Consider the following 18,553-nt stretch of genomic DNA (forward strand, 5'->3'; position numbering starts at 1 on the left):
CCTGTTTGCCGCGCTGATGGATAGGCTGACAGATGAGGTTAGACAGGAATCCCCGTGGACCATGATGTTCGCAGATGATATTGTGATCTGCAGTGAAAGCAGGGAGCGGGTGGAGGAAGATTTAGAAAGTTGGAGGCATGCTCTGGATAGGAGAGGAATGAAGATTAGCCCCTGTAAGACACAATACAGGTATATGTGGATGATGAGAGGGGAGGAGGGGGGAAAGTGAGGCTCCAGGGATAGCGAGGGTGGAGTACTTGGAGTCAACATTCCAGAGCAATGTATGAAGGCAGCAAAACGTGTGCTGTAGCTGGGACAGATGAGTTGAAGGTGGAGGTGGGAGTACATCATGGATCAGCCCTGAGTGCAGTGGTGAGCGATAGGCTGACAGATGAGGTTAGACTGGAATCCCCGTGGACCATGATGGTTGCAGATGACATTGTGATCAGCAGTGAAAACAGGGAGCAGGTGGAGGAACAGTTTGAAAGGTGGAGGCATGCACTGGAAAGGAGAGGAATTAAGATTTGTCGAAGTAACACAGAATATATGTGAATGGGAGAGGTGGAGGGAGACGAAATCGAGAGGGTGGAGGACTTTAAATCATTGGGATCAACAGTCCAGAGCAATGGTGAGTGTGGTAAGGAAGTGAATAAATTAGTCCAAGCAGGTTGGAACAGGTGGAGGAAGGTGTCCGGTGTGTTGTACATCTGCCTCACAGTTCTGGGGACTGGGGTTCAAATCCCGGCCCCGCCTATGTGGAGTTTGCATGGGTGTGAATGTGAGTGCGAATGGTTGCTTGTTTCTATGTGCCCTGCCATTGGCTGGCCACCGGTTCAGGGCGTACCCCCACCTCCCGCCCGAAGATAGCTGAGATAGGCTCCAGCAGCCCGCGACCCTCGTGAGGAGAAGCGGTAAAGAAAATGGATGGATGGATGATTATCTTGCCGCCAAAAGTCTGTCCTCAGTCTTTTTAAATATATTTTAAGGCATCACAAAACAAAAAATATGAAGTAAAGTAATTAAATACATTGTTCTTCTTGACGTATCTTTTCCCCCAAAACAATTTTTTTCTGACAAAAAAAGTTATAGAAACAAACTTTTGGTGAGGGAAGAGAGTCTACTCGCGAGCCACGGCTTTGGTCGCTTCAGTACTCGCAGACTAACACAATATTGTGCGGGTCTCAAAAGATCCGTCAACAGCAACTGACAAATCGGCCGGCAGCCAATGAATTAAGTATCCTTCCAGCGTCGCTCCTGTCCATGCTTGCCGGCAGGAAGTGGCACGCGGGTCACTTCAATGTTCCCGCTGTCAATTAGCGGGCTAAACGCTGCCGAGAGCTAACGAGCATGTATGTGTGTGCTAACAAGTGTGCGTGCGTGTGCTAATGGAGCCGACGGCGTGTGACGACTCGTGATGAGCGCAATTAAATGGCAACATCTGTCACTTTACTTAGCCGCCATGACGCTTAGCGCGGCGCACGCCAGCACGGGCTAACAGGCTAAGTGAAGACCGTCGTTAGCGTCTGACGTTTACTAATGACCACCTGCCGCTTCGAACGGCTGGTGATGTCATCACGTGCGTGCGTGGCGGCGGGGTCAATCGAGCGCTCCGGATAATACGCTGGCGCAGGTGCTCACTGAACTGAAGTTTCAACGACAAACACTTTTGCGGACTTCCATCTTAAACTCACAATTGATGGTGTGCGCATGTTTGTTTGTGAGCGTGTGGCAGTGTGTATGTGTGTGTTTGTGTGCGTGTACGTGTGCATGCATGCATGCATGAGTGCGTATGTGTGTGTGCACCCACAGAAGTTTGGTTGTGCGTGCATGAATGCGATTTGTATACGTGTGTTTGTATCTGTGGATTAGTTTTGTGCATGTGTGTGAGCGTGTATGCATGGGTGTCTGTACCCCTGCACAAAAAGTATGTTCGTGAGTGCCTACTGTATATACGTGTATGTTTGTATGTGTGTACGTGTTTATGTGTGCAAGCATGTGTTTGTGAGTGTGTGTTTGAGTGTGCATACGTTTTAAGTGCATTTGCTTGTATCCGTGTGTGTGGGTGTGTGTATCAGGAGACAGGAAGCTGCGTCTGTGAATGCCAATGACATGCGACACTGTGCCACAGTGTGACTGCACTGTGCTGTCAGGCGTGCGTGCGTGTGTGTACGGCTGTGTCAGTCAGTGAAGTGTGCTTCAATCAGATCAAGGCTCAACGTCTCGTCTCTGTGACTCCAGCCTGGGGGGCTCCTCCACTATCAGACTGCACAGACACACGCACGCACGCACGCACGCACGCACACGACCCCGACTCCAACTCCACATGCATCCCAATAAGTCCGCGTTTGAATCCCCCAAAGTCACATGACCCTGCATGGTTCTCCCCAACTTCATGAGTTCCCATGAAAGCAGATAAAGGTGGGGATTCGCATAAAGGGTTGCCATGGTAACCTGATTGGCACCCAGTGTTGCTGTGTGTTTGAACTCAGTGTTAGTGTCAGTGTGTGTGTGAAACGAACGCTTTGATGTCGGCGCGAGCGTGCCCAGGAAGCGGCCAGGAGGAGCTGAGCGCCAGGCAGCGCGTAGCGAGCTTTTGAGCACCCATTCCCCACCCCCCCCCCCCCGACTCCCTCGCTCCATGTGTGCTGCTAAAAATGGCCGGCGTGAGCGCCCCTCCTCCTGCCGTGTATTTTTACAAGTATGTTGTGGATCACGTGGTGACATCACAGCACGTAGCATAAGTAGCGTCATTGCCAAGCAGGAAAATGTCAGCCGTTTTCTGGAGTTCCTCGGTATTCTAGAAAAGACTGATTGTTCTACACAGCGGTCATCGAATCAGTCCTGTGTTCTTCCATCACAATCTGGCTACAAAAAAGGACAAACTCCGACTGCAACGGACAATCAAAACTGCTGAAACGACTGTCGGTACCCCCCTACCCCACCCTTGAGGACTTGCACGCTGCCAGAACTAAGACAAAAGCGTGCAAAATCCTCTCGGACCCTCCACATCAGACGCTTGTCTGATCACTGCTTAATTGGTTAAAGGGCTGCACCAGGTTTGGCACGGTATGCGTTATTTAGCGTAGTATAGCAGCGGTCTAAAATCTTATTTTCCCTGGTAGGAAAGTCGATGCGCTGCTTGTATTTAGGGAGTTCGTGGTTGAGTTGAGCTTTGTTGAAGTCCCCGAGAATAATGAGGGGTGAGTCCAGGTGTATTTTTTTTCCAATTTCGTTTACTTGTTCGCCGAGCATTAGCAGTTACCGGCGTTCGTGTTAGCTTGAGGCGGAATGTAGACACCAGTGAGAATCAACGATGTGAACTCACGAGGCGAGTAGAATGGCTTACAGCTCAAAAACAGCGACTCCAAATGCGGGCTGAAGTGTGTGCTGAGCTGCGTGACGTCCGTACACCATTTTTTGTTGATTTCGAAGCGTATCCCGCCACCGATAATTCCATGTCGCGGTCTGCCCGGTGAAGATGGAAGCCGGGAAGCATGACGGCGCCATCGGGGACAGCCTCACAAAGCCGAGTCTCCGTAAAGCACTTGGCGGCGGAACGTCCAAAGTCTTTACTGGTCTTTATCAGAAGATGAAGCTCGTCCATTTTGTTGGGTAGGGAGCGTAGTTCGACGGGAACGCCAATCTGTATCCTCTCTTGCGTAGCCTCACCTGGATGCCGGCTCGCTTCCCTCTGTGGGATCGCCTCCGCCTCCAGGCGCCAAAGACTGCGGTCGCTGCTCCGGCGAGTAACTCAAAACTGAGGGGATTTGCGAAAGTTGGCGAAAGAAAGTCCGGAGTAGCCTCCTTGATGGTTAGCAAGTCTCCCCTTGTGTAAGTGAGTCGTGTAATGTCTCCAAAGACGAACGAAAAACACAAAAACGGAAACAATAGGCGTCCACACGGGTAGGTGCCATTTTGGATTACCATTTACGCATGAACCTTTCTCTGATAGGGCTGAGTGTAGGTTGTTGTGAGTTATAAAAATAGCTGGCATTTACCTTGTGGGTGATCAGTCAGCCACCTGTGCTCCCAACAACCCTGAGAGAGAAATGTCACCCATGATTGCAGCGACTCTCTCCTCAAACAGGATGAGGCCCTCTGCGCCGATTCCGCCGCCTGTGTTGGCCACACGTTGGCGGTGGGCAGCTGTCTTCCGCTTCACATCCACCTTAATGTCTGACCACTTCGTTTTTTAGTTCAGCGTGTGCGCTGTTCCGACCCTACAGCACTAACAGCCGCACACACGCTGTCCCATTCGCTTCTCTTTCGCTTGTTCATGCCGGAGGACGGCGTGCCAAAGAGGGTTTTCTTGCGTGCCTCCACTTCATGGAGCAACTTCGCATTCAGAAAAAGTATTTTTCTTCATTACCTTGCTCATTTTCTTTTTTTTCTGATCATGCAGAGATCTCCAATGAAGGTGTAGAACCATCTCAAGGATGAGCAGAAGAAATGGGCAGCACCCGAGTTAAATATATGAGGGTCACCGCAATAGGGTCTGAATACCTATGGCTGTGTGATATTTCAGTTTTTCTTTTTGAATAAATCTGCAAAGATTTCCCCAATTTCGTTTTTTTCTTGTCAATATGGGGTGCTGTGTGTACATTAATGAGGAAACAAATAAACTGAAATGATTTTAACAAATGGCCGCAGTGAAAAATCGAAGGGTGTCTGAAAACTTTCCGTACCCACTGTGTATACTGTAGAGCGATGAATAGTGGGAGGCAAAACAATTCAACGCTCTTCCATTAGATGGCAGAAGGTCCAATAAACCTGATGCCATTCATACAACAGACAAAGTCACGGCTGACTTTGGGTTCAATTCAACAGATTTCACATTTCACCCTGAGAATGTCCATTTGAGAGGACAAGGAGACGAGATCAGTATTATTTCATGATTCATACTTCACACACACACACATACACAAGTGCGCACAGCTAGCAAGTGTCACACGTGCCGCTAAAAAGCCCGCGAGCAGTCAAGTGACTCGCTAACTGCTGGCGAGGCGCCGACGCGCGGGTCACGGCTCGCCTTTCTCGGCATTTTGTGCCGTTGGCAGCTGTGAGTGTGCATATGTCGGTGTGCCGCTTTCCCACTGCGTGAGCGAGCGCAGCTGAGTGTGGGCAGATGTTAGCAGATGTTCGCGGCGTGCAGTCCGGCAGCGCTAACGCAAACGTTAATGTGAGGGGCGACATCTGGCTGATGAGCAGCGCAGGTAGATCGACGCCAAACAGGAAGTGATCACACAATGGCAAGCAGGAAGTCACTTCGCAACGGCAAACAATCTTGCCATTCAGTATGTATCAGGTCTGTCTGAGAAACCTTTCAACCAACACAACATTCGGGTACAATTGAAACTTGGTAACACCCCGAGACAAAGACTGGTACACTCAACGAGCGGACACCCGACACCTACCAAAGCAATCTGCTATTCGTAAGTAGTGCGCAGATGCATATATTGGGGAAAATAAGCAACCACTGAGTAGACGCAGACGGGCCAAATCCTCAGGTCAAGACTCAGCGGTCTACCTGCACCTCCAAGTCAAACAGAGAAAAACTGCATATTGTGGACAGGGAAGACAGATGGTTTGAAAGAGGCCATCTACGTGAAGGTGGAAAGAGACTCACTCAACAGAGGAAATGGCCCACAACACCACCTACTGCATCTCCATCGTCCTGCTGTCCATCCTGAAGAAACTTCGTATTTCTTCCTGTTGTTTTGCAAAACCTGTTCTTGGTTGTGTGGGCTTATAATTTAGAGGAAAAATAGTCAATTGTCACAGCAACACTCAGCCTAGAGCTGTCCTGAAAAAGCAAACGTGTATGAGCATATGAACCCTGCTCGGATGAGAGGCCAAATGTCTTCTAAGGCACACAAAGACAATCGGGGTGTTTTGTTGCGAATCAGCCCCTTCCCGACCAAGGACCTTCCCGACCAAACGCCAGACTATCTTATGTCTTTTAAGACCAGCCTTTAAGATGATCCTTTGGTCTGAGGTGTGTTTGGAGTGAATTTGCCCCTATAATCGGCTCCAAAATGGATTGGGGATGACAGTCTTAAATATTTATGACCAAAAATCTTCATGTGTGTGGGGAAAGCCAACCACTCCTGAGCTACGACTCCGTGAATTGTGATGTGTAACGGAACGTAGCCAAGCCAATCAAGAAGAAACCTGACTGACGAACATGGAAATGGCTGTAAATTAAAACAAACAACAAAAATCTCGTCTTTTGTATAGGTTGGTTCCCAAATGGCAAGAAGTATTTTTTTGAAAGCATGTCTTTTGATTGACAACATCGCCATTCTCCAACACTCCTTCAGGCCCTTCGGCAGCACTCGGGAATTTCTGCGTGTGGTGTTTCGTGTTGAGATTATCGGAGCACACTACGCACGATACCAGCAAAACTGCTAAATTCCAGGTTTTTTATCTTTATGTGTGGAGTCTGTAATAGATGAAAAACATATTTGAAGATTTGAAAGATCCTCATGAGTGCCACTTCTATGACAACCAGAATACTCCAGTTAGGAACCATTTAATATCCATCCATCCATCCATCCATCCATTTTCTTCTGCTTATCCAGAGTTGGGTTGCGGGGAAGCAATTTAAGCAGTCCCCCCCAGCCACTTCGCCCAGCTCCTCCAGGCCATAGTCTCTGCAACGTGTGCTAGGTTGTCCCCGGGGCCTCCTTTCGGTGGGACGTGCCCGGAACACGTCACCGGGGAACATCTAACCCTCATCTGGCTCCTCTTGCCCCTTGTATCTGTGATCTTGTTGTTTAGGGTTAGGGTAGGAACGGAGATAGGCCACTAAATTGCTAGCTTTGCCTTTCGGCTCAGCTCCTTCTTCACCACGACAGACCGATACAGAGTAGTTTGAAATGACTCAATGAGTGAAAGTGTCCTTTTCAAATCTCCAATATAAGGTGTTCAAGTCGTCAGGTAGTCCTTTATTGTTCTCTGCTTGGGGAAATCGTCGCTTGTGATTGATTTAGAGTCATTAGCAGTCAACTGTTTTTCGAACTTCACTACATAATTTCTCTTTGCGATGTTATTTTCTTTCGTCAGCTGGTTTCTAGCGCAATTATAGAAGGCTCGATCACCACTTTGCTATGCGTCCTCTTTAGCCTGGCGAAGTTGCTTAAGTTTGGCAGAGAACCACGGCTTGTTGTTATTGAACATGCGAAATGAAGTTTTTATTATTAACCATTAGGTGACCGTTATTAGACATTTTCATTTGTGTATTTGTCCGCAACTACTAATCTAGAAGCTTTGCCAAAACTGCATTCTGTGCAACTCCCACACACACATACAAACACACAACGAATGACACACATGGCGCATTAGAAGGACATAAAGAGACAAAAGGAGGATTATTTTCTTCTCCCACGAAAACATGGATTAGTCATCTGCTCCCTTAATAGAAAATTGACCTCAATAATTCATGCGTGTGTGTGTGCGTGTGTGTGTGTGTGTGTGCGTGTGAGTGAGTGTGTGAGAGACCACGCCAGTGTGCGTTTTTGTGCAAGTGAGGATTTAGCTTCATGAGAGGGTCAAAATATTAGGAACAGTTGTCAGTGTGACACAGTAACATTGAACAAGCACCATGAATGAATATTTACCTAAATATTGTTTTATACAGTATACTGCATATTGTAATCTTGTAAAATTTGTGTGAGTAGATAAAGTAATCTGTTTGATATGTTATAGACGTTAACAAGATGGAATATTAAATATTATAACGTGTGTGTCCGAATCAGTGGGGACAAAAGCATGGCCCAGGCGTCACATACGGCACCATTCATTCCCAGATCGGGCCCACCGAGTATTTACATCGTCAAGAGTTCTGTCATATTTGTTGCATGAATTTACTTGTGTTAAACAAATCAAAACAGAATACAATGATTTGCAAATCATCTTTAACCTATATTTAATTGAATACAGAAGAAAGACAAGATATTTCATGTTCAAACTGATCAACTTGATTGTTTTTAGCAAATAATCATGATCTGGCTTTTGCTTTGCATAGTAGAATTGCAAATTGCACTTACGGATGTTGCGCCGAACTGTATTTACTGACATTGGTTTTCTGAAGTGTTCCTGAGCCCATGTGGCGATGTCCTTTACACATTGATGTCGGTTTTCGAAGGTCACGGGCATTCAATGTTGGTTTTCGGTCTTGCCGCTTACATGCAGTAATTTCTCCAGATTCTATGGAGGATATTATGGACCGTAGATGACGAAATCCCTCAATTCCTTGCAATTGTACGTTGAGGAACATTGTCCTTCAACTGTTTGACTATTTTCTCACGCACTTGTTCACAAAGAGGTGAACCTCGCCCCATCTTTGCTTGTGAATGACGGAGCAATTCAGGGAAGCTCCTTTTCTACCCGATCATGGCACCCACCTGTTCCCAATGAGCCTGTTCACCTGTGGGATGTTCCAAACAACTTTCTCAGTCTTTCTTGCCACCGGTCCCAGCTTTTTTGGAATGTGTTGCAGCCATAAAATTCTAAGTTCATGATTATTTGCTCAAAACAATCAAGTTAATTAGTTTGAACACGCTTCTCGTATCGAAGACGGAGGGCGATGCCAGGATTCCAGAATGCCAGGATGGCAGAATGCTGTTTCGGAATGCTTCTTTCGTGTTGCCCATCGTGTTTGCCGAGACGCATGTTCGGTTTCACCCTGGACGTTCGCTTCTTGGAACACGAGTATTTCATACGTCACAAATTCCGGAACCTTTTGCGTTTGTTCTGCGTGAAAGAGGCTGCAGATGATGGACAGCAGGCGCACGCCACCTCTCGTGAGATCATTACCTCATCACGCTGTCATCAAACAAAAACCTGTCAACTTGGCATCATGTCAGGAGAAGTCATGTGATCACAGATGAGAAGCCATGTGATCACATGATGAAAAAAATCATGTGATCAGATGATGAAAAATAATCTGATCACATGAGAGGTCACGTGATGAGAAATCATGTGATCACATGATGAAAAATCATGTGGTGAGAAGTCATATGATCACATGATGAGTGTTGGGAAGTCATTGGATGAAAACTCATGTGATGTGGTTTCATGCACACATAAACATACACTTGAGATAATTTTAGAATGCACACACACACACACATGCTGACATCTGCTGTTGCTTTTCACCCGAAGGAAGTGGTCCATCCTGATTGGTCGCCCTCACCTGTTTGTGCTCCGTCATGCTGTGCTGACATTTACCCGCCGGCTGGCAGGGGTGCCGAGAATTAGGGATGGAATTTTATGACTGCAACACGTTCCAAAAAAGCTGGGACAGGTGGCAAAAAAGACTGAGAAAGTTGAGGAATGCTCATCCAACACGTGTTCGGAACATCCCACAGGTGAACAGGCCAATTGGGAACAGGTGGGTGCCATGATCGGGTAGAAAAGGAGCTTCCCTGAATTGCTCACTCATTCACAAGCAAAGATGGGGCGAGGTTCACCTCTTTGTGAACAAGTGCGTGAAAAAATAGTCCAACAGTTTAAGGACAATGTTCCCCAACGTATAATTGCAAGGAATTGAGGGATTTCATCATCTACGGTCCATGATGTCATCAAAAGGTTCAGAGAATCTGGAGAAATCACTGCATGTAAGCGGCAAGGCCGAAAACCGACATTGAATGCCCGTGACCTTCGACCCCTCAGGCGGCACTGCATCAAAAACCGACATCAATGTGTAAAGGATATCACCACATGGGCTCAGGAACACTTCAAAAACCAATGTCAGTAAATACAGTTCGGCGCTACATCCATAAGTGCAAATTGAAACTACTATGCAAAGCAAAAGCCATTTATTAACAACATCCAGAAACGCCGCCGGCTTCTCTGGGCCCGAGCTCATCTAAGATGGACCGACGCAAAGTGGAAAAGTGTTCTGTGGTCCGACGAGTCCACATTTCAAATTGTGTTTGGAAATTGTGGACGTCGTGTCCTCCGGGCCAAAGAGGAAAAGAACCATCCGGACTCTTATGGACGCAAAGTTCAAAAGCCAGCATCTGTGATGGTATGGGGCTGTGTTAGTGCCAACGGCGTGGGTAACTTACACATCTGTGAGGGCACCATTAATGCTGAAAGGTACATACAGGTGTTGGAGAAACATATGCTGCCATGTTTGTGCCATAATGCAGCCCTATGGGGGGCACAAGTCAGTGCAAACTGTAGGCCGGTCCCAAGCCCGGATAAATGCAGAGGGTCGCGTCAGGAAGGGCATCCGGCTTAAAACTTTGCCAAACAAATATGAGCGTTCACCCAAAGATGTCATGGTCTGTGTTTTGGTTTGGGTTGTGTTTAGTTTTGTTCCATGTTTTCCTGTGTTCCATGTTTGTCGTGTGCTCATTAGGTTGTTGTGTCCACCTGTTCTCGTCTACTTTGTGTCGACCAATCAGCTCTCTCTAGCCACTTGTCTTGTCCAGGTGTTCCTCGTTGGCTCGTCAATTTGTTTGTATTTAGTTCCCTGGTTTCTTTCAGTTCTCGTCGGTTCATTGTCGTTGTCACATGTCTTGCCATGTCATAGTCTCCAGTTGTTTTATCATTGTGATTAAATATTATTATTTTGAGATTCCCGCACTCCTGCCTTGCCTCCCTGCTTCCCTGCAATTGGGTCCACCATGTTCTTGCTTTGCGTTCCTCGCCGTCGCCCTAACCATGTTCATGACAAAAGAATTCTATACCGGATCGGTCGTGGCCCGGGTTAACAACGTCCACCACCGGCGCCATCAACCTGCAGGGCGCCGGTGGAAATTCAGCTAATGTGGGTCGAAGTCGAAGAAGAAGAAGAGTTGGAAAGCGGGTTCTTCGGCAGAAAGAGAAGAGGAAAGCACAGAGTCTATAACAGAATGTGGGGACTTTGAATGTTGGGACTATGACAGAAAAATCTCGGGAGTTGGTTGACATGATGATTAGGAAAAAGGTTGATATATTGTGTGTCCAGGAGACCAGGTGGAAAGGCAGTAAGGCTAGAAGTTTAGGGGCAGATTTTAAATGATTTTACCATGGTGTAGATGGTACACCTAGGACACCTCGACGGCGCGGGGACCTACGCGAGGATCCTTTTTGTGGACTTAAGATCTGCGTTCAACACCATCATCCCTGAACTCGTCTTCTTAAAGCTTCTCCAGCTCAGCGTCTCGCCTGCCATCTGCCAGTAGATTTACAGCTTCCTGACGGGCAGGACACAGCAGGTGAGGATGGGGGACACCACCTCATCTACACACACCATCAGCACCGGGGCGCCCCAAGGTTGTGTGCTCTCTCCGCTGTTTCTCTCTCTACACAAACGACTGCACCTCAACGCCCCCGGCTATCAAACTCCTGAAGTTTGCAGACGACACCACAGTCATCGGCCTCATCAAAGACGGTGACGAGTCTGCGTATCGACAGGAGCGGAGCGGCTGGAGCTGCGGTGCGGCCGACACAACCTGGAGCTGAACACGCTTAAGACTGTAGAGATGATTGTGGACTTCAGGAGGCTGCGTTTGCCACAGCTGCCCCTCACGCCGTCCAGCTGCCTTGTGTCAACCGTCGAGACCTTCACGTTCCTGGGAATTGCAGTCTCTCAGGACCTGAAGTACGAGTTCAACATCAACTCCGTCCTCAAAAAGGCCCAGCAGAGGATGTACTTCCTGCTGCTTCTGAGGAAGCACGGCCTGCCACGGGAGCTGTTGGGGCAGTTCTACACAGCAGTCATCGAATCAGTCCTGTGTTCTTCCATCACAGTCTGGTTTGGTGCTGCTACAAAAAAGGACAAAGTCCGACTGCAACAGACAATCAAAACTGCTGAAAAGATTGTCGGTAACCCACTACCCACCCTTGAGGACTTGCACGCTGCCAGAACTAAGACGAGAGCGTACAAAATCCTCTCGGACCCTCCGCATCCCGGTCACCGGCTCTTCCGGCTCCTTCCCTCAGGTAGGCGCTACCGATCGATGCAAACTAGAACTAGCAGACATTCCAACAGCTTCTTCCCTCTTGCCATTAACTTGTTAAACAGTTAACTTACAATTCTATTGTAACATGCTGCCAATTTTCTGTCTTGAGTTTGTTGTCACATTTCAGTCGGGCCAATTATACATTACTCGTGCACTCACTGTAGTAGTCTCGCCACGCGGCACTATTTGCATATCTGTTGTTGACCAATACTAGCCACTTTTGTGCCTGAGTAGTATCTGCAACATTTGCACAATCAACATTGTCCCAGACTGTCACACTACTCGTCACTTTAAACTGCATACATTTCTTGACCTTTTCACAATGGTCATTGCACCGGACTATTACTCTACTAGTCATTCAAACAGCTCGAATTGCGAGAGGACTCTGCATCCTTGTGCACAATTGTCAAAATTAAAAAATTGTACCGGCATTACCAGATTACTAGCAACCTTTTATTGCTCAGTGACTGTTTTTTTTCAATTACTTTATGTCTCAAAATTATTCTCTGTCAATTGACTGTCGGTTGCCATACGAGAGCGGCTCCAACTACCGGAGACAAATTCCTTGTGTGTTTTTTATATACTTGACAAATAAAGATGATTCTGATTCTGATTTTCCTTCCTGTCTTATTGTGTACTGTGGTTTATGTGTTTTCTAATGGACCATGAGTCTGCTTAATAAAAGTTGACTGATCAATTGATTGCTTGTATTTTGTAATAAAACAAAGTGGAAAACAGCAACTTGTTATTGATATTATTTCAGCTATGATTTCCTCCTAGAAAAGAGATGTTTCATTGGTGTTAGAATTATGATGGGGTGCTTGAAAACTGTAAGGAGTCCCGAGCTGGACCCAAAGTTTTAGAATCCCTCTTCTAAATAGGTAAATAGTAATGGTTAGAGACAAAACACAGTGAGATTTTAATGAGGAAAGTCTTTATGGGGGGGGGGGGGGGGGGGGGATGACTTATAAGCGTTTGAAAAGCAAGTGTGCATGAGAGATGGGAGGGGCTGTGGCACGCCCGGGTGAGCTGGTCATCCATGAGTGAAATTCACGTTTACGAGACATAAAAGTTGCTCAGGTTTTGCCAGAATCAGAGTCGCCTTAACTGAGCAGGGAAACAAGGCACCACTGATTATGTCCCCTGCTTCTCGTTACTTATACACACAATTTTACAGCCATTAAAACTATTGAATTTATTTTGAACATGGGGATTTCCGAGCTGCTCTTGAATGCATCATAGGTCGTGGCGCGGACACGAAGGAGCACTGGAGCTGATCAAAATAGAACAAAACAAGCCATTGAAGTTGAGGAACACTTTTACACGTTAATGTAGACAATGTATGACAAATGAATAGGACCAGTTAACGTTGAGTGAGTCGGTGATTGTGAAATGTCGACCGACAAGAAGATGTCTGTGACTCATTGGTCAAGCGCTTAAAAGTTAGTATTTTGATACACTTTGTTGTGTCATGGAGTCAAATCAGAGCCCTGATGAAAGACTGATATTGTTACCTACAGTATATTAGCTTGCTTGCTAACTATTTTAATCATACGGTAAACAAAGCCACTCATTGGTTGCACATACCAATTTATCGAGCATAGTTATGAATATTATTGATGGTAAAGCCTCTTAAATGTTTTGGTGGGCCTTGGGATTTCAAATTGGGTTCCGGACCGGCACTTTTTGGGAATGACTGGGTTAGTGTATATATATATATATATATATATATAAACAATGTATTCTAAAATCCATATTCATTTATCGAAACAAATTTAATAAACAAGTGCATTGAACCTTTATCAGAAAACTAGGGGGCTGATCAAAATTGTTGCCGCTTCAAAACCGATCGACAGTACGTTTTCAGTTATTCTATGAAAAAATATACAACATGCTATGAGTTACTTTTTCTCACTTTATTTCTGAAGTAACACTAAACAGAATAATAATAAATAATCAAGTATCGGCTGAAATATTTTTTGGTTTGGTTAAAGAGCAATTATGAATACACGTAAAAATGAGACATTTCACTGAATAATTAACATTTGGTTTCCTCTTTTAGATAATCAACAGTATTTTTTCTATAATTCACCAAGTGCATATAGCAGGTAAAAGCATTTGCTTGTCTACAAACATTATCATAAAGCTCGCTGCAAAGCCGCTTGTCCTCACGCGGGTCGCGGGCGTGCCGGAGCCTATCGCAGCTGTCATCGGGCAGGAGGCGGGGTACACCCTGAACTGGTTGCCAGCCAATCGCAGGGCACATACAAACAAACAACCATTCGCACTCACAGTCACAACTATGGGCAATTTAGAGTTGTCAATTAACCTACCACGCATGTTTTTTGGTATGTGGGAGGAAACCGGTGTGCCCGGAGAAAACCCACGCAGGCACGGGGAGAACATGCAAACTCCACACAGGCGGTGATGGGGATTGAACCCCGGTCCTCAGAACGGTGAGGCAGACGCTCTAACCAGTCGCTCACCGTGCCGCCCTAACAGAAACAATCATAGGTAAAGTCAAGCTGCGCGATTCCTACAATGCAATGTGGATTTTTTTTTTTTTGCAATAATTAACATCCTTATTGTTGATTTATGTTGCACTGTTTTTTTTCTTGTTTTTTTCAATGAAACCATTACTTTCGGTAGTGTCTGAGAGAAATACCTCCTGGTCAATTCCTCTGCATGAATGTGCCCAACAAGGTGTCCACTGTAAAAAAACAAAAAAACCTGTAATGAAGCTTAAGTATGGTGGGACACTTCCACCTGAGTGACATCTGTTCGGAGCATCAAGATTATGGTTTCAATCATTCTGTAATAAAATGAACTTTGGCACGTTGAGCTATTGAGAGAGAACTGCAGGGTGTTCGTATCAATACTCAAAAAGGTAACAAAGGCAAGTCTTTTCAAGTCAATGGGCTTGAGTCCTAGTGAAGTCACAAGTCATTGCTGTTTAAGTCCAAGTCGAGTTGCAAGTCTTGTGACTTTGTCATTGACATTGACATTGTCAAGCCGTGTCGGAAGTAATCAAATTCATTCATTCACAAACAACCTGACTTCAACAGCAGAAATGTGTGTGCGTGCGAGTGTGGGAGTCAATGAGCCGAGTAAGAGCATGAAGTGCTGTTGAAAAAGTGCTTCGATCAACTCATAACGAGCACCAATCAGCTGATCACATACCAAGGTCGCCATGACAACCACACCATCACGACCATCCCGGCTGCCGCACACCATGGCACACATGCATGCCAAAAGGCAGACAGGAAGAAGTATGTTGAGATTTGATTGACTCTCATCGAGTGTGTGTGTTCATCAGTGTGTGTGTGTGTGTGTGTGTGTGTGTGCGCGCGTGTAGTTCCGTCATGCAATGTCGCAGAGTATTTTCTCATGGTATATTTTGTGCGTTTTATGAAAAGGCGAACATGGGATCAATGAAAAGGTTTGATGTTTAAATGATGATGAGAGGCTGAGCGCATGACTATTCATGAGCAGAGGTGACGGCTCCTGAATATTAATGAGCTGGATTATTCACACCGAAGGCCTGAAATGGCGCCGCCCCTAAAAGGAATTACTGTCGCACTCGCCGGAAGCCAAACTCGACGAGACCCGGCGGACTCGTTAGGACGCTAAACCGACACCGACAGCTGGCGGTGGTACAAAGCGTACCTGCCGCCCACACGTCCTGTCTGAATAAAACATCAACATCAGCTTCCGTGCTGCTGCATTTGGCGCCCCCCAAACGGCGTCCGGGTGTCCGTATTGTTAGTGTGACCGGTTACCGGTTAGTGTGACACGCACAACATTTAGCAGCGATAGCTTGTTAGCCTTGCTAATGCTAACCACAAGGGATGTCCTGATGCGATCACATGATCGAAAATCCGGGTCGATCATGTGACTTGAAGCTGACCGAGATCGCGTGAAAAAGATCCGTTTTATTCATTTTCTGAAATTGAAAATGTCACAAAGTAATACATTTATCCAAAGGTACAAAGAGTACTAATTTCCTTTTAAATTATACAATGTAACCTTTCGGGGTGTTTGGTGTGAGAAGAGACTGTGTGTACGTGTTTGCGTGACACACGGTCAGTCTGCCTTGATTCTATTGGCTGGATGCACCACGCTCATTTGGAACAAGGAGACGCGACAGGGACCGCCCACCTGAAAGCAAGCTGAAAGATATTCTACTTCCCAATAAGTCTGCCAAACCGCCTCGCTGAACGTCGTCGTCAACGAGTCGAGAGAACGTCAAACAGGTTAGCAATTGTGACGCATTCAAAGGACTTCACTTCAAATAGAAGTTAAACGCGTACGAATTATTCAAGGTATCTTGTTGCCCACTTGGTTGCATTAGTCTACATTTTAGACACACACGATAACTATGGAAACGTGTTGTTTACCATGAATACGCTCAGACGAATCCCCCATACCATAATAAAGCTTTTATGAGTCATTTGTATCCCCAAGGGGGAAAAATGTACAAGCCCAATTCCAATGAACTTGGGACGTTGAGTTAAACATACATCAAAACAGAATACAATGATTTGCAAATCATGTTCAACCTATATTGAATTGAATACACGACAAAGACAAGATATTTCATGTTCAAACTAATAAAACTTTCTTGTTTTTAGCAAATAATCATGAACTTACAATTTGATGGCTGCAACACATTCCCAAAAAGCTGGGACAGACAGGCTCATGTTTACCACGGTGTTACATCACCTTTTCTTTGAACAACATTCAATAAAGGTTTGGGAACTGAGGACACGAATTGTTGAAGCTTTGTAGGTGGAATTCTTTCCCATTCTTGCTTGATGTACAGCTTCAGCTGTTCAACAGTCCGCGGTCTCCATTTTCAAAGGGAGACAGGTCTGGACTGCAGGCAGGCTAGTCTAGTACCCGCACTCTTTTACTACGAAGCCACGCTGTTGTCGCACGTGCAGAATGTGGTTTGGCATTGTCTTATGTGAAAAAGACGTTGCTTGGATGACAACATATGTTTCTCCAACACCTGCATGTATCTTTCAGCATGAATGGTACCGTCACAGATGTGTAAGTTACCCATGTCATTGGCACTAACACAGCCCCATACCATCACAGATGCTGGCTTTTGAACTTTGTGGCCATAACAGTCCGGATGGTTCTTTTCCTCTTTGACCCGGAGGACGCGACGTCCACAATTTCCAAAATGTGGACACTTTTCCACTTTGCATCGGTCCATCTTAGACGAGCTCGGGCCCAGAGAAGCCGGCGGCGTTTCTGGATGTTGTTAATAAATGGCTTTTGCTTTGCATAGTAGTTTCAAGTTGCACTTCCGGATGTAGCGCCGAACTGTATTTACTGACATTGGTTTTCTGAAGTGTTCCTGAGCCCATGTGGTGATGTCCTTTACACTTTGATGTTGGTTTTTGATGCAGTGCCGCCTGAGGGATCGAAGGTCATGCCCATTCAATGTTGGTTTTCGGCCTTGCCGCTTACATGCAGTGATTTCTCCAGATTCTCCAGATATTATGGACCGTAGATGATGAAATCCCTAAATTCCTTGCAATTGTACGTTGAGGAACATTGTCCTTCAACTGTTGGACTATTTTCTCACGCACGCACCTCACAAAGAGGTGAACCTCGCCCCATCTTTGCTTGTGAATGACTGAGCAATTCAGGGAAGCTCCTTTTCTACCCGATCATGGCACCCACCTGTTCCCAATTGGCCTGTTCACCTGTGGGATGTTCCAAACACGTGTTTGATGAGCATTCCTCAACTTTCTCAGTCTTTTTTGCCACCTGTCCCATCTTTTTTGGAACGTGTTGCAGCCATCAAATTCTAAGTTAATGATTATTTGCTTATAACAATAAAGTTGATTAGTTTTAACATGCTTCGTGTATCGGAGCCGGAGGGCGATGCCAGAATTGCCGCATGCCAGAGTGCCAAGATGCCATTATGGGAGAATGCTGTTTCCTGTCATGTCTTCTTTCGTGTTGTTCCATCGTGTTCCATCGTGTTTGCCCACACGCATGTTCGGTTTCACCCTGGACGTTCGCTTCTTGGAACACGAGTATTTCATACGTCACAAATTCCGGAACTTTTTGCGTTTGTTCTGTGTGAAAGAGGCTGCAGATGATGGGCAACAGGCGCACGCCACCTCTCGTGAGATCATTACCTCATCACGCTGTCATCAAACGAAAACCTGTCATCGCAAATTGGCATCACGTGACAAGAAGTCACGTGATCACAAGATGATAAATCATGTGATCATGTGATGAGACGTCTTGATCACGTTATGAGAAGTTACGTGATGAGAAATCATGTGATCACATGATGAAAAATCATGTGGTGAGAAGACATATGATCACGTGATGAGAAGTCACATGTTCGGAAGTCATTGGATGAAAACTCATGTGATGTGGTTTCATGTACACATACACGAATACACTTGAGATAATTTTAGAAAGCACACACACACACATACTGACATCTGCTGTTGCTTTTCACCCGAAGGAAGTGGCCTATCCTGATTGGTCGCCCTCACCTGTTTGTGCTCTGTCATGCTGCGCTGACATTTACCCGCCGGCAGGGGGTGCCGAGAATTAGGGATGGG

At 46.0% G+C, this 18,553-nt stretch overlaps 2 protein-coding genes across 9 annotated transcripts in view; one reads left to right on the forward strand and one right to left on the reverse strand.

Annotated features, from left to right (window-relative positions):
• The window catches only part of si:cabz01090165.1 (uncharacterized protein LOC100333421 homolog), a 43,687-nt gene that overhangs the window by 19,725 nt on the left and 5,409 nt on the right, over positions 1-18,553 (reverse strand). The gene's annotated exons all lie outside the window — the stretch shown is intronic.
• Positions 14,920-18,553, forward strand: part of LOC133482116 (uncharacterized) — a 35,794-nt gene continuing 32,160 nt past the window's right edge. For all 5 annotated transcript variants that reach the window (XR_009789693.1, XR_009789694.1, XR_009789695.1 and 2 more), the window contains exon 1: positions 14,920-16,210. The gene's annotated coding sequence lies outside the window, so the exon portion shown is untranslated. The remainder of the gene's footprint in view (positions 16,211-18,553) is intronic.

This window comes from Phyllopteryx taeniolatus, chromosome 8, assembly GCF_024500385.1.
Source record: "Phyllopteryx taeniolatus isolate TA_2022b chromosome 8, UOR_Ptae_1.2, whole genome shotgun sequence".
In the NCBI taxonomy this organism is placed as follows: domain Eukaryota; kingdom Metazoa; phylum Chordata; class Actinopteri; order Syngnathiformes; family Syngnathidae; genus Phyllopteryx; species Phyllopteryx taeniolatus.